The sequence below is a fragment of the Somniosus microcephalus genome, unplaced genomic scaffold (genome assembly GCF_052327205.1).
Source record: "Somniosus microcephalus isolate GS21.2 unplaced genomic scaffold, FLI_Smic_1.0 unresolved_chr2, whole genome shotgun sequence".
Taxonomy (NCBI): Eukaryota; Metazoa; Chordata; class Chondrichthyes; order Squaliformes; family Somniosidae; genus Somniosus; species Somniosus microcephalus.
Window position 1 is genome coordinate 63,348,615 of NW_028225180.1, and position 12,255 is coordinate 63,360,869.

General features: G+C 48.4%; 1 pseudogene across 1 annotated transcript in view; it reads left to right on the top strand.

The window, feature by feature from the left end:
* LOC147092727 (NACHT, LRR and PYD domains-containing protein 3-like) overlaps nt 1–12,255 on the top strand; it is a 1,209,123-nt pseudogene that overhangs the window by 264,997 nt on the left and 931,871 nt on the right. The gene's annotated exons all lie outside the window — the stretch shown is intronic.

Here is a 12,255-nt window from a genome sequence, read left to right on the forward strand (position 1 = left end):
TACGACTCCCTCCGAGGTAAATCCGGCAAGATGGCCGTAGCTTGGACCACGGACACGTCAGCCACCTTTGACGCCACCAAAAATGCGCTCGCTGACGCCACCCTGCTCGCGTACCCGAGGGCCGATGCCCGGGTTGCACTCACCACAGACGCCTGCGACCATGCGGTCGGAGCCATGTTCGAGCAGTGGGTCAATGGTGCGTGGCAGCCACTTGCCTTCTACAGTCGCCAACTGTGCCCCCCGGAGGTAAAATACTTTACTTTCGACCGCGAGCTCCTCGCGCTCCACCTGTCGGTCCGCCATTTCAGGTTCCTCCTGGAGGGCCGTCCCTTTACCGCGTACATGGACCACAAGCCATTCACATACGCGATGGCCAAGAACACCAAAACATGGTCCGCTAGGCAGCAACGCCAGCTTGCGGCCGTGTCCGAGTTTACCACGAACATCCAGCACGTCTCCGGGAGAGACAACGTTGTCGCCGACTGCCTTTCCCGTCCCGCCATCTGAGCGAATCACCTAACGGTTGACTACGCGAAACTAGCAGTGGCCCAGCTCACGGACCCAGACCTCCTCTCGGCGGCAACCAGCCTGCCAGGGCTATGCCTAGCCAAGGTCACGCACGGGCCCGAAGCCACGGCAGTCACTTGCGACGTATCACTCGGCCAACCTAGGCCGGTCGTCCCTGCAACCTGGCGCCGCTGCATCTTTGATGTGCTCCACGGGCTCTCCCATCCGGGTTCCCGCGCATCCGTCAAACTCCTCTCCCAGCGCTTCGTCTGGCGCGGTCTCAGCAAAGATGTTCGGAATTGGGCCACCTCCTGCCTCGCCTGCCAACGGGCTAAGGTACAGCTGCACACAAAAGCACCCCTGGGAGACTTCGAGGTACCCAGCCGCCGCTTCAACCACGTACACGTCGACATCATCGGTCCTCTGCCGCCATCGCAAGGCCAAACATATCTCCTCACGATGGTCGATCGCTACACACGCTGGCCTGAGGCAGTGCCCCTGACCCCCACCACCACAGCCGACATCGCCAGGGCATTCGTTAACACCTGGGTCGCGAGGTTCGGTGTACCAGCCGACATAACCTCCGACAGAGGCGCCCAGTTCACCTCCGAACTCTGGACGGCCACAGCACGCAACCTTGGGGTGACGCTCCACCAAACCACGGTGTACCACCCGCAGGCCAACGGGCTGTGTGAACACTTCCATAGGTCACTCAAGGCCTCACTCCATGCCAGCCTGCAGGACAGTACCTGGATTGACCGCCTACCGTGGGTGCTACTAGGCCTACGCACCACGGTCAAGGAAGACCTCCAGTCCTCAGCAGCGGAGTTAGTCTACGGACAACCGCTGCGCATACCAGGCGAATTCCTCCTGGAGGCTACCATGCCTTGGTTGGCCGAACAGCAGTGGCTCAACTCTTTCTCTTCCGCTCAACAATTCGCCCCACTTCCAGTCAACCGACATGGCGAACTCGCACCTCACGTCCCATCAAACATACAGCAGGCATGCTTCATCTTTCTGCGACACGACGAGCACCGCCGTCCCCTGCGACCCCCGTACGACGGACCGTACGAGGTATTACAAACTGGGGATAAGGTCTTCAAGCTGTGACTCGGCGACAGGGTCGAAACAGTCTCCATCGACTGACTCAAACCAGCACACACAGAACCAGGGGAACAGGTCCCCGTGGCCCGACCTCCAACTAGAGGCCATCCCGCCAGCAAGCCAGCACAGCCGGCGGCAAACCGCCCGGCCCCACCAACTAGACCGGCGACCACTCAGAGCCGCTCCGGCAGAACCATTAGACCACCGGCACGACTCGTCCACTCCTCCTAAGAGGATTCTGGGGGGAGCTCTGTGGCGACACACCACCATTGGACACAATCCGCTCACGGCGGCACGGACAGGATATGCAGGCGCACTGCCGGCAGCAGCCACCCCCAGCCGGGGTCCTTTCGTCCGGCAACTTATTTCCCGAAGGGACAGGCTGCCGGGAGCACTTCCTGCCTGGGGAGTATTTAAGTGGTTGCGCGGGCTTTCAAGCTCTCTCTTTGCCATGATGTAAAATAAAGCAGTTGTGTTCCATCAACTCTGGTCTCGACTCCCACGTTTGCTGCGGTATTTCAACAATAGAAACAATTATTTTCCCACATTAGACGCATGCAAGCAATTTAATAAAGTGATGTGTTTTCTCTTGTTAATTCTAACGAGAAAGCGAATCGAATTTTTGCCACCACGAATGACAGCGTCAAACCATACCCACTAGACCACCGGGGACAACTGAACTAAATCAATGTGATAATTTTTAATACAATTGAGTCTATTCGTTTCGGGTGCTAAGTTATTTTTGACTTGCTTTACATGTAAGTGCATTTGCTGACTCTGCTCTTACAAATGTCTTTCCCTGAATCTGTGATACTTACTCATTTATTGGGGGCTTCTGTCTTCATAGAAACATAGAAACATTGAAGATAGGAGCAGGAGTAGGCCTATCGGCCCCTCGAGCCTGCTCCGCCATTCAATGAGACCATGGCTGATCATCCAAATTCAGTACCCTGTCGCTGCCTTCTCCCCATACCCCTTGATCCCTTTAGACTTAAGAAATATATCTAACTCCTTCTTGAATATATTTAATGAAATGGCCTCCACTGCCTTCTGTGGTAGAGAATTCCACAGGTTCACCACTCTCTGGGTGAAGAAATTCCTCCTCATCTCAGTCCTAAATGGCTTTCCCCTTATCCTTAGACTGTGACCCCTGCTTCTGGACTCCCCGGCCATCGGAAACATCCTCCCTGCATCCAGTCTGTCAAGTCCTGTTAGAATGTTATAAGTTTCAATGAGATCCCCTCTCATTCTTATAAACTCCAGCGAGTATAAGCCTAATCGACCCAATCTCTCTTCATTCATCATTCCTGCCATCCCCGGCATCAGTCTGGTGAATCGTTGCTGCACTCCCTCCATGGCAAGAACATCCTTGCTCAGATAAGGTGACCAAAACTGCATCAAATACTCAACATGTTGTCTCACCAAGGCCCTCTACAACTGCAGCAAGACATCCTTGTTGTTGTTCTCGAACACTCTCGCTACGAAGGCCAACATACCATTTGCCTTCTTAACCGCCTGCTGCACCTGCATGCATACATAAGAACATAAGAACATAAGAAATAGGAGCAGGAGTAGGCCAGTCGGCCCCTCGAGCCTGCTCCGCCATTCAATAAGATCATGGCTGATCTGATCCTAAACGCCAATCTACTATCACAGAACCATCTCCTGAATCTAACAGATTTAGACACACAAAATAGGAGCAGGATCAGGCTACACGGCCTGTGGGCCCGCTACCCATAAGGCCATGACCGATCCGAACCTAGACTCATGTCCAAATTGCTGCTCGCTCCCCATAACCCTTAATTCCCTTTACTTCTAAGAAACTGTCTATTTCTGTTTTAAATTTATGTAAGGATGTAGCTTCTACAGCTTTTTGGGGCAGCATATTCCATGGACCTACCACCCTCTGAGTGAAGTATTCCTCCTCATCTCAGTTTTGAAAGAGCAGCCCCTTATTCTAAGACTATGCCCCCTAGTTCTAGTTTCACCTATCATCGGGAACATCCTCCCCGCATCCACCCGATCCAACCCCTTCAGAATCTTATATGTTTCAATAAGATCGCCTCTCATTCTTCTGAACTCCAATGAGTAGAGTCCCAATCTACTCAACCTCTCCTCATATGCGCATCCCCTCATCCCCGGGATTAACCGAGTGAACCTTCTTTGTACTGACTCGAGAGCAAGTATGTCTTTTCTCAAGTATGGACACCAAAACTGTATGCAGTATTTCAGGTGCGGTCTCACCAATACCTTGTACAACTGAAGCAATACCTGCCTATTTTTATATTCTATCCCCCGAGCAATGAAAGCTAACATTGCATTGGCCTTCTTAATCACTTGCTGCACCTGCATACTAACCTTTTGAGTTTCCTGCACCAGGACCCCCAGATCCCTTTGTACTTCAGTACTTTCAAGTTTCTTGCCATTAAGATAATAAATTGCTCTACGATTTTTCCAGCCAAAGTGCATAACCTCACACTTTCCAGTATTGTATTCCATCTGCCAAATCTCTGCCCACTTACTTAGCCTGTCTATGTCCCCTTGCAGGATTTTTATGTCCTCCTCACTCACTACTTTCCCTCCCATCTTAGTATCATCTGCAAGCTTTGATATGTTACACTCGGTCCCCTCCTCCAAATCGTTAATATAAATTGTAAAGTGTTGGGGACCCAGCACTGACCCCTGTGGAACACCACTAGTTACTGATTGCCAGTCTGAGAATGAACCATTTATCCCAGCTCTCTGCCTTCTGTTAGATAGCCAATCCTCTATCCATGCCAGAATATTACCCCCAATCCCGTGATTTTTTATCTTAAGCAATAATCTTTTGTGTGGCAACTTGTCAAATGCCTTTTGGAAGTCTAAATACACTACGTCCACTGGTTCCCCTTTATCCACCCTATATGCTACTTCCTCAAAGAACTCCAGCAAATTTTTCAAACATGACTTCCCCTTCATAAAACCATGCTGAATTTGTCCTATGAAATTATGATTATCCAAATGTCCTGTTACTGTCTCCTTAATAATGGACTCCAAAATTTACCTACCACAGATGTTAGGCTCACCGGTCTATAGTTTCCAGCCTTCTGTCTACTGCCCTTTTTAAATAAGGGTGTTACATTAGCAGTTTTCCAGTCTGCAGGGACCTTTGCTGAGTCCAGGGAGTTTTGGAAAATTATTACCAATGCATCCACAATCCCTACCGTCACTTTCCTCAAGACCCTAGGATGTAAGCCATCAGGTCCAGGTGATTTTTCCAACTTGAGTCCCATTATTTTACCGAGTACCACTTCCTTAGTGATTTTGATCGTGTTTAGCTCCTCCCCCCTTAAAGCCCCCTGTTTGTCCAGTGTTGGGATATTCTTAGTGTCCTCTACTGTAAAGACTGATGCAAAATATTCATTCAGTGTTTTTGCCATCTCCATATTTCTCACCATTAATTTCCCGGTCTCATCCTCTAAGGGGCCAACATTTACTTTAGCCACCCTTTTTCTTTCTATATAACTATAAAAACTCTTACTATCTGTTTTTATATGTTTTGCTCATTTACTTTCATAATCTATCTTCCCTTTCTTAATCAATCATTTTGTAATTTTTTGCTGTCTTTTAAAGTTTTCCCAATCCTCTATCCTCCCACTAGATTTCGCTACCTTATATATCTTATTTTAGTCGAATACTATCCTTAATTTCTTTACTTAGTCACGGATGGCTTTCTTTTCTTTTACAGCCTTTTCTTCTCAGTGGAATATATATTTTTTGGAAGTTGTAAAATAACTCCTTAAATGCACACCACTGATCATGTATCGTCTTACCCTTTATTCTATTTTCCCAATCCACTCTACTCAATTCCATTCTCATACCTTCATAGTCTCCTTTATTCAAGCTTAGCACGCTTGTTTGAGGTCCAACCTTCTCACCCTCTAATTGAATCTGGAATTGAAACATGTTATGGTCACTTATTCCAAGGGGATCCTTTACTAGGACATTTTTAATTAAACCTGTCTCGTTACACATGACAGATCTAAGGTTGCATGCCCCCTGGTCGGTTCAGTTACATACTGCTCAAGAAACCCATCCTGAATACACTCAATGAACTCATCCTCAAGGCAGCCCTGCCCAATTTGATTTGTCCAATTAATATGATAGTTAAATTCCCCCATAATTATAAATGATCCCTTATTACAAACATCAACTATTTCCTGATTGATACTCCATCCAACCGAGTTGCAACTGTTCGGAGGCCTATAGACTACGCCCACTAGTGTTTTTTTCCCCTTATTATTCCTTATCTCCACCCAAACTGTTTCATTATCCTGATCTTTTGACCCAATATCATTTCTCTGTATTACAGTGATTCCTTCCTTTATTAACATAGCCACCCCACTGCCCGTTCCTTCCTGCCTGTCCTTCCTGATCGTTAAATAACCTGGTATGTTTAATTCCCAGGCATTGTCACCCTGCACCATGTTTCTGTAATGGCCACAGGATCATACCCATATGAAGTTATTTGTGCCATTAACTCATCTATTTTGTTACGACTGCTACGTGCATTCAGATAGAGAACTTTCAAATATGTTTTGTGACACTTAGTTCCTGCTTTTCCCTTTTTATTACTTTACCCTTTACTCCATACCTTCTGCCCCTTCCTGACACGATCTGGTTTTTAATTTCCCCACTGCTACCTAAGTCTATGACCTTCTCTGTTGTCATTTTTATTATTTGCTCTCTAGGCAACTCCCCCCCACTAGTTAGTTTAAAGCCCTCTCTACAGCCCTAGTTATATGATCCGCCAGGACTCTAGTCCCAGCACTGGCCAAGTGAAGCCCATCCCAACGGAACAGCTCCCTCCTGCCCCAGTACTGGTGCCAGTGTCCCAGGAAACAAAACCCATTTCTCCCACACCAGTCTTTGATCCATGCATTTAACTCTCTAATTTTATTTGTCCTAGCCAAATTCGCTCGTGGCTCAGGTAATAATCCAGAGATTATTACCCTTGAGGTTCTGTTTTTTAATTTGACACCTAGCTGCTCATACTCCTTTAATAGAACCGGCTTCCTAGTCCTATCTACGTCGTTTGTACCAACATGGACCACGACAACTGGATCCACCCCCTCCCACTGCAAGTTTCTTTCCAGCCCAGAGGAGATGACCTTAACCCTGGCACCGGGTAGGCTACACAGCCTATGGGGCTCTCGCTCTCGGCTGCAGAGAACTCTATCTATCCCCCTAATAATACTATCCCCTACCACTACAACATTTCTATTTACTCCCCCCTCTTGAATGGCCCCCCATTCCACGGTGCTGTTGCCAGGTTGCTCATCCTCCCTGCAGTCCCTGCTCCTGTCCGCACAGGGAGTAAGAACCTCGAACCTGTTGGACAAGAGCAAGGGCTGCGGCTCCTCCAACACTACCTGCAGGATCCCCGTACCTGCCTCACTCGTAGTCACACCGTCCTGTCCATGACCATGGGCTACATCTGAATTAATTAACTTCATAGGTGTGACCACCTCCTGAAACACAGATTACAGGTACTTCTCCCCCTCCCTGATGTGTCACAGTGTCTGAAGCTCAGACTCCAGCTCATCAACACGGAGCTGGAGTTCCTGTAGCAGCAGTCACTTGTCACAAATGTAATCACCGTGAGCCTAAATGCGGTCCACCGGCTCCCACATCTCGCAACAGTAACACATCACCTGCTCCATTCTATGTAATTAATTATATGTTTTATTGTTAGTTATGAACACTCTCTTCCCGATTATAGATGCTAGTATCCCCTTAAATGAATTGGATTTAAATTAAATGAATCCCTCTAATTACACCAGTTAAATGGTTTACCAACAGTCACTCTGCACCAGAAAAGCCTTATTAACTACAACCCAGTTAAAGATATACTCTAGGGCGACTTTCAGCGACTGGTGCACAAGGACACACCGGTCCCGTTGCACTTCCCCTTCTCCCAATCTATTGCCTTTCAGATAATAATCTGCCTTCATGTTTTTGCCAACAAAGTGGATAACATCGCATTTATCCACATTATACTGCATCTGCCATGCTTCTGCCCAATCACCCAACCTGTCCAAATCATACTGGAGTTTCTCGGCATCCTCCTCACAGCACACACGCCCACCCAGCTTTGTGGCATCTGCAAACTTGGAGATATTACATCTAGTTCCCTCGTCTAGGTCATTTATATATATTTTGAATAGCTGGGGTCCTAGGACTGATCCCAGCGGTACCACACCAGTCACTGCCTGCCACTTGGAAAAAGAGCTGTTCATTCCAACTCTTTGCTTCCTGTTAGCACCTTGCCCCCAATTCCATGTGCCTTAACTTTACACACTAACCTCTTATGCGGGACCTTATCGACAGCCTTCGTTAAGTCCAAATACACCACATCCACTGGTTCTCCGTTATCGATTCTACCAGTTATATCCTTAAAAAGTTCCAGTGGTTTAGTCAAGCACGATTTACCTTTTGTAAATCCTTGTTGAATTTGTCCAATCCTGTCACTGATTTCCAAGTGCTCTGCTATTACATTTTTATAATGGACTCTAGCATTTTCCCCACTACTGATGTCAGGCTTAACGGTCTTTAATTCCCTGTTTTCTCTCTACCACCTTTTTGAATAGTGGGGTAACATTAGCTACCCTCCAATCCATGGGAACTGTTCCAGAGTCTATCGAATATTGGAAGATGACCAGCAATACATCTACTATTTCTAGGACCTCTTCCTTAAATACCCTAGGATGTAGATTATCAGGCCCTGGGGATTTATCGGCCTTCAATCCCGTCAATTTCCCTAACACCATTTCCCTACAAAATACTGATTACTTTCAGTTCCTCCCTCTCATTAGACCCTATGTTCCCCAACATCTCTGGGAGGTTATTTATGTCCTCCTTTGTGAAGACAGAACCAAAGAATGTATTTAATTGGTGTGCCATTTCTTTGTTCCCCATTATCAATTCCCCTGATTCTGACTGCAAGGGACCTACGCTTGACTTCACCAAACTTTTTCTCTGCCCATATGTATAAAAGCTTTTACAGTCCGTTTTTATGTTCCCTGAAAGCTTACTCTCATATTCTATTTTTCCCCTCTTAATTAATCCCTTTGTCCTCCTTTGCTGAATCCTAAACTGCTCCCAATCCTCAGGTTTATTGTTTTTTCTTCATTCTAAATGTATTTTGTAATTATTGATTTCTGAATATGGTACTTTTAAATTACACATCAATGCATTTAGACTTAACACAGACCATTTGGGGAGAGAGAAACCTGCAAACAACAACACTCTCCCCAGGGGGAGAGCGGCCCCTGTAAACAACAACACCTTCCCATGGGGAGAGAGACACCTGTAAAAAAAAACACCCTCCCCTGGGGAGAGAGACCCCTGTAAGCAGCAACACACTCCCCTGGGGGAGAGAGACCCCTGCAAACAGCAACACCCTCCCCTGGGGAGAGAGAGAGACGCCTGCAAACAACAACACCCTCCCCTGGGGAGAGAGAGAGACGCCTGCAAACAACAACACCCACCCCTGGGGAAGAGAGAGTCCTGTAAACAACAACACCCTCCCCTGGGTGTAGCGAGGCCCATGTAAACAACAACACCCTCCCTGGGGGGAGAGAGCACCTGTAAATAACAACATCCTCCCCTGGGGAGAGAGACCCCGGTAAACAACAACACCCTCCCCTGGGGGAGAGAGACCCCTGTAAACAACAACACCCTCCCCTGAGGGAGAGAGACCCCTGCAAATAACAACACACTTCACCTGGGGGAGAGAGACCCCTGCAAACAACAACACCCTCCCCTGGGGGAGAGAGACCACCGCAGACAAAAACACCCTCCCCTGGGGGAGAGAGACCCCTGTAAACAACAACACCTTCCCCTGGGGGAGAGAGGCCCCTGTAAACAACAACACGCACCCCTCGGAGAGAGAGAGGCCCCTGCAAACAACAACACCCTCCCCTGCGGGATAGAGAGACCCCCACAGACAACAACACCCTCCCTGGGGGGAGAGAGCACCTGTAAATAACAACGCCTTCCCCTGGGGAGAAAGACCCCGGTAAACAACAACACCCTCCCCTGGGGAGGGAGAGACCCACGCAGACAACAACACCCTCCCCTGGGGGAGAGAGACCCCTGCAAACAACAACACCTTCCCCTGGGGTAGAGAGACCCCTGTAAACAACAACACCTTCCCCTGGGAGAGAGAGACCCCTGTAAACAACAACACCCTGCCCTGGGGGAGAGAGACACCTGTAAACAACAACTCCCTTCCCTGGGGGAGAGAGACCCCTGCAAACAGCAAAACCCTCCCCTGTGGGAGAGAGACCCCTGTAAACAACAACACCCTCCCCTGGGGAACAGAGACCCCTGTAAACAGCAACACCCTCCCCTGGGGGAGAGAGACCCCTGTAAACAACAACACCCTCCCCTGGGGAGAGAGAGACCCTTGCAAATAACAACTCATCCCAGGGGGAGGGAGGACCATGCAAACAACAAAACCATCCCCTGGGCGGTGGGGTGGGGTTGTGGGGGAGGACCCTGAAAGCAACAGCACTCTCCCCTGTGGGAGTGTGGGCTCACTGCAAACAACAACACACTCCCCTGGAGGGGAGAGATTCCTGAAAACATCATCACCCTCCCGGGTCTCACCTTAACTTTGAGGAAATCATAAAATCAAGATAAAAGTACCCCAATCTGTAAGAGTGATGATGTGTGAGGTATTCGCGCTCCCCGCCCTATGCTCCTTTCTTTCCCCTTGCCCCATTATCACAGGACAGGGTCCCATCACTCTGGCTCTGGGGCTGGTGGGGCGCATCCCTGCCTGCGCCGTGTGTCTTTGTTACTGTCAGTAAATCCTTTAATGAGGATCTATCGGAGGGTAGGTCTGGGGCCAGCAGCCACCACAATTCCAGCAGGAATAGCCTATATTAAAGCTGCTGCTGTTAGAAATCTGGGAGTTGGATCTTGGGATGGAGCTACTTCTCGGCAGTGAGATGAGCGACCTCCTGTCACAGCTCCGGCCTCTGGGCGCTGCCTTGGTGCCCTGGGGTTTGAAACCTTCATTTCAAATAAAGTTTCCACAGCAGGCCAGGCACCTGAACACTGCACCTGGAGTAATGGAATAGGACTCAAGGTCTGTGTTGTCGGTTTGAGGAACTAGGTCCATGATTCAGAGGAATGACCCGGACCAATCACATTGGGCTGCTAGAAATGAAATTCTTGGACTGCCACAAGATAAAAACATGTGAAAGCATTTTCCACAAATAATCCCATTAAGCAAGAATGGAAGTCGGAAGTTCAAAGACAACAAATTGCACTTATATAGCGCCTTTAACATAATAAAACATCCACCGATGCTTCACCGAAACCTGATCTGATAAATATGGAGACCGAGCCAAAGGGCAACTTTTCTGGGAGGTGAGCGGAGGGAAAGAGTTTAAAGGGTTTCAGTTCACAGTGGAGACAATAAGCTCGGGGTTATCTTTGCTCTCCAGGGTGATCCTGGAATAGTGAGCAGTTTTGGCAGAGGAGAGCAGGCCCGATAGTGCTTGATGTGGTTTATGGAGAGCTGCCGATGGATGGCTGAACCAGGTGTACGCCAGATATGTTCCCGGCTTGGAATTGACTGAGTGAAGATGGAGCCATACCAGAAGGAACGACGTCGGTAGGAGAGAGTAAGGACTTTACTGGGGTCCAGGTGATCAAAGGGGGAGGAGCACATCACCAGCAACAGATGGGTCATGGCGAATGGCGAGACAAAGACTAGACCGTTGGCACTTTGAAAGTGCAATTGTAAATTACTTGATGGGGGGGAGGGCGTTTATTGCAGCGGCAGACAGAAAAACTAACTGAGGCATTGGGCTGGTGAGGGATGCGAGGAATTGGTCAGAGATGACTGTAATGTATACAACATTGAAGGGACTACTTTGTTATGTGGATGTACATCCTTAGTTGCGAGCGTATATAATAGACGTGTATCGATTCGTACAGTCAGTGCTGAAGCTCCAGTTACCCAGTAAAGATCTCTTGAAGTTACTCTCAGTCTCTGCTGCTTTATTATTTTATGTAGTTGTTTATAGCAGTACAAACACAACAATGACCTTGCCTGTTTTCCAGACAACAGGAGTAGACAGGGCATTGTGATGACAAGGCTGAGAGGGTGGTGGAGAATATGGGTAGGAGACTGCAGGTGAGAAACATTGAGGGAAGTCTGGAGTCAGTGCACAGAGGGTATCACAATGATAAACACGGGGTCGTATTTGGGGGAGCATTAGAGAACGAGGAAAATATAGGAGAGAAGGGAGATGATCAGGTCGTCGTATTTCCCACCATATGTAATGGAAACAAGTGATCCTGCCGCATTAGTCCCATGAACTGCTGAGCAACGTCCGAGAATCCAACCTCTATGGGCTCCGGGATGAGTCTGAAACTTCAAGGAATTGGCGAAAGCACATTGCGACTGCGTCTCAACACAGGAATCTTCACCCGGCCCAGACACAGAAGGGATTGGTAGAATAATTGCTCTTTCAACAACATGTTCACTGGGCTGCAGTGGGCGACAGGTATCCTGGGTATGTTGTGTTCCGATGGTATACGCATTTCTCAATTCTGCAATCACTCTCTCCCCTCTGCTTCCTTCTC